This window comes from Pocillopora verrucosa, chromosome 1 (genome assembly GCF_036669915.1).
Source record: "Pocillopora verrucosa isolate sample1 chromosome 1, ASM3666991v2, whole genome shotgun sequence".
Taxonomy (NCBI): domain Eukaryota; kingdom Metazoa; phylum Cnidaria; class Anthozoa; order Scleractinia; family Pocilloporidae; genus Pocillopora; species Pocillopora verrucosa.
The window spans coordinates 31627709-31644324 of record NC_089312.1 but is presented as its reverse complement, the minus strand read 5'-3'; the positions used below and the strand labels follow the sequence as shown (position 1 = coordinate 31644324).

Below are 16616 nucleotides of genomic sequence, written 5' to 3'. Positions count from 1 at the left end.
CACCAGACTAATTGGTGAGATGTGATAACAGAGAGTTCTCTAAGTAAAAATTCAAGACGTCAGTGGAAAAAAATACATGTAGTCGCTAGACGTGAGATTATCTAAGAGAAAATGTAATCTCATGACCCCAGCTTCGATAAAAATAGAGAAACGTGTCTATCCATGATGATTTGATGAATCGGTTCTTTTACGTGGCCATATCTATGTGCTCTATTGCATTTCCCCCTGTAGCTGACAAGTTGCAGAGTGCTTGGTTGTTAAAGTCGAGAATCGCAAATTGTTTTGGCCTCTGACTTTGTGCGTATGTTGTGGAGTTAGATAATTTATCCTCTTATCGTCTCCTATGAGTTAAATAAAATTCACTGAAAAGATGTAATTGTGCCATTTGTCCTGCTAGACCGGCTTGTATTAATAAAGAGCGATGACGTTAATATGAACTCATATCGTACGTGACATCCAAACTTATTTTAAAAGTCTCACAACAAGCATTGATTTCACACTACATTTTAAAACAGGAAGTGGTACACATAAGATAATTCTTTTCAGCGGGCAATGAAGCAGAGAGTTCTTCTGGAAAGAATATCTAATCGCAAATATTGCGAACAGAATCGCCACAAAACTCTTGCCACAAGAATCCGGAATTCTTTTTCTCAAGAACGACGATTCTTTCTGGCAAGCAAAGAAGTAGAAGGTTCTTTTGTAAAGAATATTTAATTGTAGATCTTCTGAAAAGAATCGCAATTTCAGAATTCATTAGATAAGAGGCAGAATCTCATATAACCAACATTTTATTAAGTTAACCTCTATTGCTGGTAACTTTGATAATTATAGACCACATTATCTGATGAATTCTGATAAAGCTTTACTAAAATATAGTATGGAGTAGGTACATGAACGATTCGCTGGGAAAACGAAATATGACGTCGTAGGCGCGATAATTTACATTAAATTTTCGTGTGAACATTCGCAGCACCAAAATTAATAGCTTTGGAAGGGAAGGACTCATCTGGAGGTTTGAGCAGTTCCAAAATAGTCCTTAAATTTTTGTCATTGGAATCTCTTGTGCTAGCAGGCAAGAGAAACGCGTTAAACGGGCTCAATAAACGTATTTAAAGGCTTTCAAAAAAGTGCGCTGAAGAATAGGTTGTCGTTGCCTTGTTTAGATCTCATATGAGGAAGGAGATTTTAGTGGCCAATACTGCTTTCCGCTCCAAGGTTAACTTGTACTTTAGGAGGGCATTCAAATCTGGGTTCATATAGAGTGATTCGATAGGAATATTCGGAGTGTCAGGTGGGTTCTTGTTGCAATAATTTAATGTCAACCGATCGATGGAATCTCGTATCAATAAGATGAGGTCCAAGAAACTGAATCCTGCTTAATTGGACCTAACCTTCATTGGAAACATGCTGTTAACACAGCTGTTAGAAGGAAGTGCTCTTCAGAAACTGGTTGAACCTTCTTCATATATAATTTACTAATTGCAGGACTGACAAATATAATTCCAGTTGTAGAGCTCGAGGTTAGGATTAATTACAATTGAATGAGGCTGAATTATGTACTTGAAGGCTTCAATTTGCGACAAAAATTAGCTATTTTTGCATGATTCAAAATTGAGTATTCCCCTTCCACTTTCAATCATGTTTGTGAACAGAGAAGTACTGGATTGCTTAGCTAGAGAAGAGGTCATAGGAAAGGAGTAGGGATTACAATCGGCATGCTATTAATTCATTGATACACAACGACTGCTTTGATGCAGATTGTAGAAGCTATGAATGGTATAGTCTATGATAGGGAATGATATATTTAACAAGTATACAAAGAAAGAGATATGTAGATAAAAATCGAAAGTTGCAAAAACAGGGAATGTTGATATAGTAGTTCATTGATAATTTGATGCATACATCATGTTGTTGTGAATATGTAAGTTAATTATATTTTTGTGAATTGTTTGTTGAAAAGTAGATAAAAGATGGGGTATGATTTAATAGTTATATGATTTTATTACAAGATACAAAAAAAATGAGGTGATAATAAGGGAATGTTTTTGATACAGTGCTAATATACAGTACTGTGCAAAAGTAATGCAAAGGATTATCGTCTTTTATCGCGATAATCGCGAGATATCGGCGATGTTTGAGCGATACTTCCGTCGGAACGATTTATCGGCGATATATCGCAGGGCTATTGTTCTAACAACCGCGAGATATCGCCGATATATCGTTGAGCCACTCATGAATTATCGTTTTCCCTGAGCGATATATCGTTTTTCCTGAGTGATATATCGTTTGAACTCAGCGATACATCGTTTTTCCTGAACGATATATCGTTTGAACTTAACGATATATCATTTGAACTCAACGATATATCTTTTGAGCTCAGCGATATCCCTTCTCTTCCATTAATTAGGAAGCTGCTGTGCCTTTTCTTTGGCGTTTCCATAACTTATCTCCGTAAACCACAATCCGTATTGCATCAGCAGGACCTAACTTGAGAATTTGAACGTTGCAAGTAAATGTTCTTTGCGACGATAGAACACACACCCACCCGCCTAATTGTACTAAATGTGTACTTTGTGGTTAAAGGTGAGATCTCCGATAATGAAACCCCAAAATCGATGAAGCACAATGGAATGAACATTGCGCATTTCGTAACTCGTTGCCAGAAAAGTCGAATCAACACGCGCACATGAAACGTGACACGAGACACTTGGATGTCTTCGGGCAAATTATCGAGTATTCTATCATAAGCGAGACAATAATTGTACTGCCTTAATGGGATGGATGGGAAGCGGAATATAGTGCATCCAATACAAATGCTGGCAACGAACCAAACACCATTGCTAGATTTAGCCGTTTACACTACTGGCCCTTCTTGATGAGTTTCCAGCTATTGATAGTACTGCATTTGTGGACTTGTATCACCCCATACACTCCTAAGATGCAACTGCTCTGTTACTTCAACTACGATATACTCTTTCTCTCGAGTGATAGTGCCATGTGCCACCTTTGTTATACCGGAAAACTAATGTAAGAATGCTACAATTAGAATTTGAAAATTCTAGGATACCTTGCGTGCGAAAAATTTCGCGACTTTCAAACTTGGAAGCTAAATGGGGATAGATTATCATGGTTCATAGGAGTACTACATCCTTAACGGATATCTGCTTATGAAAATTCACATTATTGAAGGAGCCTTGCGTGAATAGAGGTTGGTGACCCTCCAATTGCAAAGGGACATAAAAATATGCATTTCAATACCTATTAAGCCGAAGCGGAAGAGGATTCTGAAAGAAAAAACAACCCAATACTTCAAGCTTTCTTGTACACTTTAATTTTGGTAGGAATATCAAATACCTCACTGATGTCCGTTGATAAACAACGAAACAAACAAAAAAATAACATCACATAATCTCTTTAGTCAATAGGAATATTAAATCTATAAAAAAAGAAAAACGAAACAATACGAAACGAAAGAAAAACAAACATACAAACAAAAATTGAAGGAGCTCTGCGTGTGAAGAAAACTGACCCTCCGTCTTTCATTGGAGAAGAAACGTGATGCTAGTGTTCTTATCGGTATAATCAAGCAGGCGATGACATCCTCACCTTGAAGTATACACGAAAAATTTACTTAAAATTTAATGATCATTAGATCTGACGCATTATGGAAGGAATTTAATTCATATATATACAAAAACTTTAGCAAGCCTAAAACTTTCGTTGTCGTTTTAGTCTCGTTTTTGTCTTTAAATAGTTTTATCAGATATAAACGCTTTCAGAGAAAGCGTAAGTTACCATTAACTCATGCATATTGATAGTTCTTATGAGCAAGATGCTCATAATTCGGGCAACAGTATCCAGTATAAGGTCTGGTTAGCCCTTCAAAAAAATCGTTAGAATTTTCCGATCCTTAGCAACATTGACTTTACCGGCTAGTTCACCTGAAATGAATTTGTAGACATACTTATTCTGTCTGACATGATCGTCACGCAGGTCTATGCAGAATAGACTTCCTCGAATAACAGTTCGGCCATTTCAATCAACCCACTCGTTTTTTTCACTTAAGAGACCAAAGACTTCTTAATCGAAACATGAGCTTATGAGGGAAAATTTAAAATTAATTCGAATAACTCATTTAAGTACAATTGGACATTTTGTCAAATTAGTATTTACAAGGTTGTTTGCGTGCGGGGAAATATGTCAACACCAAACCTCACAGGAAAATACGGTAGATATAAAACATTGAAGAAACCTTGCGTGCGGAAAATAATATCCTACACTTGATACAACATTTGGCAACGCATCCGGACCCTTTACGAGTGTCATGTCCGTACTCTTGATACCAAGTAGGGGTATGCTTAGAAAAAGTTAGAATGCACTCCGCTCGGATAGAGTGTAAGATCCTTCGATCTACCTAGATGCAGTGCCCGAGAACTCTCTGAATCTGTAGGCAATTTCTGTACCACATCTGGAAGGCCACTTCCCTAGCAAGTAAGAACCAATACCTCGTTAGATTTTTTAATTTGATCGGTGTCTGATTTTTTTTTACCGGTTCATCTATTGAATTTTACTCTAGTCTGAATCTACATTGCACCATAACCGATTGCAGTTTATACTGAGTTGGGTTAAGCTTCAAGCATGAGAATGACTTTTGTTTCCCTACGCTGAACTTTACTGCTTGTGGCGTTTTTCATGATGACAAAACATTATGCTTCGACACATGGAGCCCCTTGCCAGAACGACACTCGAGGATCCCTGAAAGAAATACAGAAACAACTTGGACAGCTTCAATTGCAAGTTAAAATTCTAGAAGAAAACAAGCAGGAATATGTAAGTTAGATCACATCTCTTGTGCGTAGTCACGTGATGATTTGATATTTTTTGCGATTTTGACGAGAGTAGGAATTCACAGTAAAATCGTCAGTCCCAGCAGAATAATCAGTTATGAGATATAATCATGAAATTATTTATTACACTTTTTTCGGAACAAAGATAAGATGACCCATTCGACAGATTTAAGCAATTCTATTAGCAGCACTTCTTAACCAAGGGACAATAAATCCTCCCTTGCTCAATACTAAATTTACCTGCTAAAACTCCTGACTTAACTTGATGGTCCCTAGCTTTTACTAGTAATACATCTGCCGACCTGTATCTTATGTTACTCCAGTTACCACATACAAGTTCTCTCCAGTGATAATGTCATCGTTTATGATACCGGAATACTAATACAAGAATGATTATATTGCGCAGTTCGCAGAACCACATAAGCGTAAGACTCGAAAACAAAAACTCAACCATTTATATACAGGTATTCCAATGAAAATCCACCAATGCTAGACAAAAAGACAAGTTTTCTACGAAAAGAAGTTACACTTTAAGCGAAATTACAATACACACGAAATACGACAGAACTTCCCGACTGTTTCGAGTTAAGAGTGACCATAACTCAACAATTTTAGGTAGCAAAATATGCCAGTACAAACACGGCGACTGGTTCTTTTTCGACAAAGCACATGACCGATGTCCCAGATGTTGATGTCAAAATGCAGGCACGCAATGGGAGCTATAGATTCAGTTTGCATCTGAAAAATAAATAAATAAATAAATAAATAAAGGAAACTTAAGTTAGCGAGCGAATAGAGCACAAATATCTTGCGATACTGTACGGTTATATGGACAGTTTGATATGTTATACTGTAAAAAAGCCTATTTAACCAGACGGCAGCGCGTGCTATTCTTCTCTATCCATTTTTCTTTTCCGCCGTATGAGAACAGAAAGACTTGGCAGAAAAAAATAAGCAGTCGGAAAATAAATAACTTATTAGACGTTTTGATGTATAGTATTGCTGAGTATTTCTACTCGTTCTTTGCCCGTAGAGCGAGTCAAAATACTGTATAACTCATAAAAATACCCAGCGAAACAACACCCCAAAACACCTAATAAGATATATTTAGAGGAATTTTGAGCATAAAAACTTGAACAAAAATTATTTTCCTTAAAGGTTTCAAAATTGTATAATATTCCAACAGGAAATGCACTGGTTTGGTGCACTAAATAAACAGTAGCCTTCATTTAGCGCGAAAATATACATGGGTATTTGTCCGCAGTCATTATCTGTTCCGAGATGCGAACAGTTTTCCGAGAGCGAAGCTCGAGGAATACTCTGAGTTTCGAGGAAAATATAATATCCAAGGACCAATATTCGAACATACTCTCAGGCAAAAAGGCTACTGTTTTTATTTCCCCTCAATTAATTTCAGATGTTTACGAGCATCTTACAGTTTGTGATGGTGTAGTCTGATCGTTTTGAGTAGTCCTAAGAACTGTTGTCGTTTGTGTTGACTGACGTTTCGACTACCTGATGGGAAATCGTTATCAGAGTCAAAAGAATAGTTTTTGTTAGTCGAATCTTCTACGTCCGGTTTGTATAAATTGATTGGTCAGTTTTGCCGTCATGTTATTGGCTGTAGGACTCAAGTGGCGAAGGTCGGTCGTGATTGGTCGTCTCTGTCCGTCGGTAAAGTTAGGTCGTTCTGTTCGTTTGTAATGTTAATGTCGTAAATGTGTTGTTTGTTAGGTGCGGGTATTGGTTGACAGCTGTTGAGGGGAGTCTGTTCCAAGTTGGTTAACCTACTCTCCAGAGTCAGTCGTTGAAAGTAATTGGTGATGATAGTGTGGTTCGTAAGCCGATGATGTTTAGCAATGTGATTGTTGACATCACCTTTCCTCGTCGCTCGCTTGTGCATGGGTCAACTAGGGAAAATTATCAGTCCCCATGAGGAATCGAATTTCTAGCCTTTTGTCTTTTCGTTCGGAAATTCTTGTTCCGTCCCTTGAGCGAGACTGATACTCGTCTATTGTCAGTAATACTCAGTAACACCGAAACGGAAACCGACCGAAGATATTGTATTTAGTGGTAGGGATAACATCAGAAGAAAAATTGCTTCCACTAGACAGTTAGCGTCACTACTGGACAGAAACTTGACTAGAGCCAAATAACTTGTGCCGAAACGACTGAAAAACGACGAAGACACGGTTATTCTACCAGCCGATAAAGGAAGAGTTATTTTTTTTCGTAAAAAACTGACTATTTCGACAAAATTGACGCATTCCTTTAGTTTACGACAAAAATATCTAGGAAAACTAGATCAAACGTGACCCAACCCCTGCACTTCAACACAAACTTAAGAATAAACTACTGACTCTCAACTGAAGACCAACGCCTTTGAGACACAACGCCACTATCGACTAAGGTGCTCATTATCACGGCCACCAAAGCTTTACGGTCTGCCGAAACTACACACACCTGCTTTCCAGATGAGACCTTTTGTTTCTTTCCATGGTTCTCCTACATACCAACTATCCAAGTACCTGATGACATTAATACAACCGATGACCGAAAAATCCAGACGTAAACTGCAATCCACCGACGACTTCATTGACGCCACTAAGACTGTACAGATACCGAACGACTACAAATAAGTTGCATTTGATGTGAAATTTTCTTTTTACAAGTGTTCCACTTCAACTGGCTCGAGAGTTTACGAAGACTGCAATCCCACGATCTACCGACCCTTTACCCCTACAGACAGAGGACATTGTGAACTCACTGAACCTTTGGCTAACGTCATCTTACTTTCAGTACAACAGAAAACACTACGAACGGTTACACGGTAATTGTACATGTATTGAAGAAAAGGAACGCACCCTTTCAATTTACCAACAAACGATACCGCTTTGGCTACGCTACTTTTAGATATATTCACCGCCGTAGGACACGAAGAGTCAAGGCATTCTACCACCACCTCAATGGACAAAACAACAACATACAGTTTGCCAGAGAAGTCGAAGAAAATGGTAAACTACTTTTCCTAGACTGGTAACTGCCTATTGGCCAATCCGTGGACAAGAAAAGGTTTCAAGGCTCAATCGGTGTGACTGAGTTGTTCCATAACCTTCCGCACGCTTTAGTTCGACATACTTCGCTCATCCAGCAAGTTACACAATAATCAACTAATACACTGCAAACACATATAATTGTTAACGTTTTTTTTTCACACGATCTCGAACATTTTACATGAATTATTCTACTGGGCACTCCGACTTGATCTTTATTTCAGCTTTGGTGATGGGTGCATCTGGGGCTTTACCCCAGTTATTCCATCCTATACCATTCTTTTGTCAGTAATTACCGTTGATGTTGGAGATCCCTCAGGCATCTCGATCTTTTGAAAAACACCAAGTGCCAAATCTTTCAGTACACTCTGGGTCGTATTTATCTTTTGTTGAAAATTGAGCGTGGTTAATACTATCAAAAGAATCGTTGGCACTTCCTCCAGAGAGAGAGAGAAAGAACAAATATATGATCGAAGATATTTAATATTATCATTTATTGTTTTTTAGAGGGCACGGTAACGAATCTTGCAATCTGATTGGTTCTTTACCCGGTCAGTATTTTCCTATCTCTGCCCACGGGCCACGGTAACGCTTTCGTGAGTCGCCGAGTACATCCCAACTTTCGTTGTCATTTTTCATAAATATACCTCGTTTTCCGGCTGGGCAGTATTTTTAAGCAAACACGTCGGTCACTACCTCAAGCCGATAAATAACTTATGAATCCTCTCTTTTCTCTCTATCAAATCTCTTTGGTTGACAGAAAAATATTGGTTTCAGAATGAATTTGTATAAACAATAGTGTCATTACGTTGGTTGACAAGCGGCCTAAAAACCGTCTGCAATTAATTTTAATCGTTCACAAAAAGTACCCAGAAAGTTGGAACGTGAGGTATTTGGTTACAGTTAAACTGAACGATGGAACTTTCATTCATTTAATATCTGAATTTTCTCGAGCAATTTGTTCATAGTGAAAGAGCGAGCGAAGTTTTAATTTAAGTTCTACAACAAATATACGCTCCTGGTGAGTCTTTCCAATTCCGTTCAATTTGGACATTTGTACCTTAAATTGCACAACAGAAATTGAAGGAATTGAGAAAAGGCCGCATTAAATTCCCTTGTGTCTCGTTGGAGTGTGCCGTTCGAATTTAGTTTTTGTGAAGGAAAGATCAGAGTTAAGTTCGCCATTACAGCAAACAAACGAGCAAACTCTCACAACTTCAAAATAAAAAATTGAATTTACTCACAATTACTCTCCTCGCCGTTTACTTAATGAACAGAGGTAAATCTTCGTACATGAATGAATGGTCGATGAGAATAAATAATACTTTCCGTTAGATCATTAACTGATTTTTAAGAAAACATTGTCGTGACAGTCCTTGCCAAACTAGTTCTGTTGGTTTTCAAATGTTCCTACGATTTTTTTTTTCTTGCACGCTCTCTAATTGACAGGTGTCAGATTGTGACAGATACTTGTAAAAATAATGTTTCAAAGTTTGTTTGGAAGCCTTTTAAATCACCTTTATCGTTACGGAAATGAAAATGTTTCGCTGAGGCATCTCTCTTAAATTTGCATCACCTCTATTTTAACCACCATTTACTCACTCAAAAATTGTTCAGTTTATGGAAGATCCTGCCGTATTTTACGGCCATAAGTCATTCGGGTTCTTTCGGAAAGAATTCCGTCAAGTATAAAAACAATAAATATGTTATTTACCGGCTAAGGGTCGGTCCGTATGGTGAAAAACTGTGACCTCGGTCTTGAAAATGCTGCCCTCGGCCTACGGCCTCGGGCAGTATTTTCAAGACCTCGGTCACAGTTTTTCACCATACGGACCTCCCAGCCGGCAAATAACATATATTTATAGAACGTTTTTCTCATAGACGTTCAAAAGCGCTTGACATAGTGTGTGTTAAAAATAAAAATGATAAAGACCTAAGAAAGAAATTACAAGCTTATCACTGGCGTAAAAATTATAGGTTCTTATTCCAAATATTGAAATACAATATATTACCAGAAAAGATTGGCATAGGCGAGTTTCTCCACCCATGTGCAAGCACGCACGACTATAGCGTGATGTACAGCCCGTGTGCGCAGTGGCAGTAGCAGACACCGTCCTTAATTGAGAAAACATTGTGTTAATCTGTGATACAAAGACAAATATATTCTATTAACTGCTAAATTCAAAGACTTTCGAGGCAGAAATCGAATGGATACTAAGACTTAAATACTGACAATAACTCATTCAATCATAGAATTTATAGTCGCTACTTCTCTCCTCATAATTTCATAAAGAACAGCAATGGTTTAACGAAGGAGCAATTAGAATCTAATTTTATTAATTTTTAATAATAATATTGGTAGTTTAAGGAAAAATCTTGAATAACTTGTAACTCACTATCTAGAGAATCTAGATCTCCATTTCGATATTATTGGAATTACTGAGACGAAAATTACCAACAAAAATCAAAATTATGTTCCAGCTTACGCTTTTGAGCACGTGCCCACACCACTGGCCGTTGGAGGTGTTGGGCTCTTCATAGATAAAAACCTTAACTACAAAGTGCTTGAAAAGGAGTCGCATGAAACCTTTCAGCATTGTGGATCGAAATTTCTTTTAGCAAACAGAGGAATGTCATATGCGGCATCATTTATCGCCGACACAATTAGCCAGATTTCTCTGTTGAATATTTTAGTGATACAATCGAAAAGCTAGCTTCCACAGGAAAAACAATCTGTTTTAGTGGCGATTTCAACCTATGTCTGTTGAAGACTGAGAAATCTCAATACAGCCAGGACTTCTTACTGGCCCCTACAAAGCAGTTATCTCCTTCCAACTATTAGTGGAAATATTATCACTGACGTTTCTGATAATTTCTCTCAGTTTTGCATTTTGACTTCAAGAAGAGAGAAAGTTTCTAACAAAACAACAAAGAAACGCGACTTCTCAAACTTCTCCTCTGTGCAGTTTAATAATGATCTGTCAATAGTCGACTTGATTATATTATAGTATCAAAAGCAAATAGCGCTGACGACCAATTTTCATCTTTTTATTAGCAATTAAATAAAGTCGTGCAAAAACATGCGCCTTTGGAAGTTGTATCAAAACGTAAAATTAAACAAATCGCAAAACCATGGATAACAAAGGGAACAAGAACGTTAATTAAAATAAAGAATAGGTTATATCAAACTGGAAATTGTAGCGAATGTAAATCTTATAGAAATAAAATCATCACCCTTACGCGTTTGAGTAAAAAGCAATATTACTTTGATTTTTTTTTTAATGAAAAGGTAAAGAATATGGAAAAAAAAAACATGCTAATGAATCAATGAATTGTTAAACAACCGTAACAAATATCATAAAACGATGCCAACATTAAAAGACCCAAGTAACAACAACCAAGTTACTAATTAATGGCCTGTCACGTATACCAAGTATTCTAAATGAACATTTCGCAAGTGTTGGAACCAAACTAGCAAGTAAACTACCCACCAAAAGAAATCATAGGGGTTATCGCAAGAAATTAAAATCACCTGATTCTTCCTTTTTTTCCAAACCGATTTCCCCTGATGACGTTAAACAAGAAATTCTATCGCTACCAAACAATAAATCGTAAGTTTTATACTCTTGTCTACCCAACTTCTTAAATATTCGTGCGATATTTTTTCTCCTGTCCTTTGGAACATTTTAAATAGTTCTATACGTCTGGTGTTCACCCATCAAAACTTTAGATCTCCAAAATCACAGCTATCTTTAAAAATGTAGACGAGACTGATGCTCCTAATTACCGACCAATTTCTCTCTTGTCAAATTTTAACGGAATATTTAAAAAGCTACTGTATTACAGAATGAAGGACTTTATTGACAAAAATAAGTTAATACATTCCTTACAGTACGGCTTCCGTAAGGCACACTCCCCAGATCATGCAATCCTTGATATTGTGGAAACTTTACGGAACAATACGGATAAGCATTATTTCTCGTGTAGTGTTTTCATTGACCTAAATAAAGCTTTTGACACTGTCAGTCACTAAATACTACCTGATAAACTTAATTTTTATGGTTTTCGAGGGATTATCAACGAGTGGCTCCAACCGGTGTCCCTCAGGGTTCCGTTTTAGGACCACTTCTCTTTTTACTTTATATAAATGACATTCACCACTGTTCCTTTAAACGTCAATTTTTCTTATTTGCGGATGACACTATATTCTCTATGCTGACAAGGACCTCAAGTCTTTGGAACAGACGGTCAATGCTGATCTGAACAATTTACATGACTGGCTAACTACAAATAAATTGACTTTGAATACAAAAACATCAAATCCTCTAATTTTTCGCCCTAGACAAATAGTTATAAATTCTTAATTTTACCTTATTTAACTTACAGATTCGTTGCTTGGGGTAATGCGTCTAAAAACTACCTAAATAAAATTTTTGTTCTCCAAAAGCGAATATTACGTCTTATCTACTTTGTTGATAGAAAACAAAACGCAATCCCCTTAATTATTTGTAAATGCGAAAATTCTGTCTATTACCTTCTTATAGCGGAGCTCGCAGAGCGTAGTCCCATAAATATACAAAATAGTAGTAATAGTAACCCATCAAGCCGAAAAAATTTGGTTGTACGACCGTACGACCGTACAACCGTACGGCCGCACGACCGTACAAGGTGCTACTTTTGGCATGCACGGCCAACTGTACCACGGGCACTATCTTAGCCATTACGTAATGGAAGGGCGAGGGAGAAGGTAATGCGCAGGCGCGATTGCGTGCGTAACTTGGATACCCCATCAGTGTGCGCCAAGAGACACTGTCAGATGACGATAAAGTGCGCATACTCGAACGTCGAGCTGCAGTGTAGCGTACTGCGGGCTCACGGTTAGGCATTGCACGAGGGCTTCACGTGAGCTAGTAGATGAAATTTGCTACCCGTGTTTTGAGCGGGAGTCTGAACTGGTAAGGATGTAGTTGAATAGTAATTCTCAGTATTTTGCAATTTCTAAACAACTCGTAAGACAACAATACCGGCAGAGTTTAAGCTTTGTCAACCGGAGGAAATTGGTATAATTCAAGTTCGTGGAGAGTTGGTTTTAATTGAAAATAGGCTGCATATCAAACTTACGTTTAACATCTGCCTCTGTAGATTTTCGTGACATGTCACGCAGTCTAAGGTCAGTCAAAAACACGCTAATTTTCGAACATTTTCCTCTTTTTCGTGTATTTCATTTGAATTGCTATCTTTCTTACCTTCAGTTTCTAAAACTAACGTACATAAGCTTTCTATACCACTGCATTTGAAGGCAATCATTAAAATATTTCGTTCGGGTTTTTGAGACTTATGGTTAGCGATTCAGACATGTCGAAGAGGGGTTCACGCCACATGCAAGCAGTGGCCATGGAGTCTGGGGCTATAACTCTAAAGCGCATGCCTATAACTGGTCATTACCGCGAAATACGAAAAAAACAATAAATTTGGCGCAATTTGATGTATAATACATGAGGTTTGGATATTGTTTGGGTTCGGGAAATGGGACTCGAAGTTTACGCGCTGATGATTTTTTCTTCGCTGGCTCTTCGCGGTGGCGGTAGATGCACAAAACGATTTCGGCGAAGAAACAAATGGTCCAAAAGGGGAAAAACTGCCTTGGTTTACTTACGAAATAAACAAGTAAGTAAAAATTGCGCTTATCGAAGTGTATTCCGACCTGTTTCTTTTTTCTTTTCAATTTTTTTCAATTTTTTTTCGCCGAACTGGTTTTTTTTTTAATCAGCTATCTCTTATATTCCCTGTCGAAGAAGTCTGATCAAGAGCCGAACGACGAAAGTACTGATTCTGTGATTGTGGGGAATCGTGGAAAAAATTTTGAGGGAATCTGAGATTCACGGAGTTGTTATAAATTCCAGAATTCTCAACGTCTTCAGGAAAAAGATTTCTCTCCTCCACTCAGCGTTCAAGAAAGCGTCAAAAAGTGGGGGGAAAAGTATAAAGAAGCTTATTGATGCGTGGAAGGCAAAAAACTACTCCTTCAAAATTTTCTATCATGAGCTCGAAAACAACTCATTGATTGAGGAAAACCAACAGCTTCGTGGGCAGAAAAGGAAAGCTGAACTGGATTTAGCCGCAGAGCAGGCAAAGCGATTAAAAATTGAGCAGGAGCTTTAAGATGTTATTAGGGATTCGGAAAACAGAAAAGAACAATACAAACAAAAATTCAAAAGATTAGCGAAAAAAGCAGCAAGAATGCAAAAAAAGGGACAAAGAGGTCCAAACAAAAGCAAACGTGTCACTGATTATACCAAACAACATCAGGCAAGATTAAGGCGAGGATTTAAAGAAGACTGCCACTAAGCACTGTCATTTTTAGGCCTCTATAATTTTATTGCCACCAAGGTTGAGGTATTTAATAATGACACTCAACAATATGAAACTATTTCATTGGTAGAAGAGGGAGAGTTACAATTGGAAACAGAGCCAAGAGAACTGACTGACAATAATATTGATGACATAAATATGTGGGTTTACTTGAAGGACAAATTCAATATATCTAATGAAGCTTGGCATGAGTTGGCCATGAAGTGTAAAGACATGCCCACAAAATATAAAATATGCAAACACCTAGGTAAGCTCAATGCCAATTGAAATCTGAGAAGTACACCAGGGGAGGCAGAGGGAGTACAGATTTCTTTCAGGGAGAGTCTTGAGGAACAGATAAAAAGGCTGCAGAAAAATGGAGTATTGGACAAGGTTACTACTATTAAAGTAAAGCTCAGTGGTGATGGTACCAACATTGGGAAAAGGCTTAAACTTGAAAATGTGACATACACAATTTTGAATGAAAAGGATGCAGCAATGAATGAAAAAGGGAACTATGTTCTAGCAATAATTAAGACAACAGAGAACTATGACAATCTTAAAGAAAGCCTTGCTGATCTAAATAATGAAATGTCAAATTTAAAAGAAATAACTGTAAATAGTCATAAGTATAGCATTGAGTATTTTTTGGGAAGAGACTGAAAGTTTCTAGCCTGTGTTTGTGGTTTAGGAGCTGCTAATCAAAATTTCTCTTGTATTTGGTGTAAGTGCCCAAGAAATGAAAGGTTTGACATCAGTAAAAAGTGGTCTATAACTGACAAATCTCTTGGGGCAAGAGATTTACAAGAAATAGGTAAGTATGCAAAATATAAGCAATATAATTGTAAAACTAATCCATTGTTTGATTCTATTCCTATAGACCATGTAATAATTGATACTCTACATTTATTTTTGAGAATATCTGATAATTTAATTGAACTTCTGATCAGGGAACTTCGCAGGAAAGATGCCATTGACAAGGTATCTACTTTTTCAAATGGGTTTTGTCAAAATAAGTATAGACATATGGCTGGGTATGAGAAATTTGTAAAAGAACTTGGAATTAATTTTGAATGGAAAATTAATAGGGACAGCAAGAAGTTGGAGTACAGAGGCCTTACTGGATCTGAAAAACTCTTGCTTTTCCAGCATATCAATTTTCACTTACTATTACCAGAGTTTCATAATGTGGACAAGCTGCAAACCCTTTGGGATAATTTCATAGATATTATGGGTGATCTTAAACTTAATTACACTACAGATGATGCTATCTCTAGCCTCAAAGACAAAATCAAAAAATGGTTTCAAAAATTCTTAGACCTTTACCAAGCAAAAGATGTAACATCATATATGCATTCTTTGTATGCTCATGTACCTGAATTTTTAAAGCTCTACCAAAATTTATCTTATTACACTCAGCAAGGTATAGAGAAGTACAATGACACTGTATTTAAGGACTACTTTAGATCATCTAATCATAGAGGGGTTTCTGCTCTAAAGCAACTTTTCTTGAAAAAACACAGAATACAGCTTTTGGAAGCTGCTGGTTTGGAAAGGGTGAAGGAAAGTTACAACTGTGGAAACTGTTCAACTTCTGGCCATACCATCAAAACATGTACTGCAAAATGCAGCAAATGCGATGCTCCCACTTTCTGTGCACATCTTGATAAAATAGATGGTAAATGGAAGCCAAGATGTGATTTAATCAATCAGTAATCATATAATATATCAATGTATTAAAGGAGTGTATTACCCAAAAACTGTTAGTAGAAGTTGTGTAGAATAATTTGCTATGCCTGTGAAATGTTTCTTGTATACAGCATTCAAGGAGTCTTTTTTAAAAATGTTACTGCATTGATTACAACAGAATCACAGACTGAAATATATGGGTCATTTATAACCACATGTTTACATTTTATGAAGGTAATTCACATGCAAGTAAAATAATTCTTTGACATCAACTATCAAAATCAATAAATATGTGCTAAATCAAATATATTAATGATGGACCATACTTTTGTATCCACATCTGTTGCCATCTCCACTGACAAATGTAAAAACGAGTTGATGCCCGTCTTCGATTTCAGATCTCACGTATTTATCGCCAATTAATTTAAATTCCACTATGGGGTTTCTTTTTGTCAACCAAAATCTCACAGTTCCTGGTACAACATAAGCAAAATCGCCGTTTTCATTCATGATCTGCTCATTCCACTTTGTGCCGATATAACAATCCAGAGTTTCATTTGAAAGAATTTCATATATTAGTTTATTCCTCTGATATTTTTTGGATGAAATCCTTCCAAGACTTTTATAGAAAACGTCGTCATCGACTTGAATTTCAATACGAACTTCTGGATCCTCT

The 16616-nt window shown here is 37.1% G+C and overlaps 1 pseudogene; it reads left to right on the top strand.

Annotated features, from left to right (window-relative positions):
• Positions 1-13426: 13426 nt before the first annotated feature.
• Positions 13427-15967, top strand: LOC131792648 (uncharacterized; annotated as a pseudogene).
• The last annotated feature ends 649 nt before the right edge of the window (positions 15968-16616 follow it).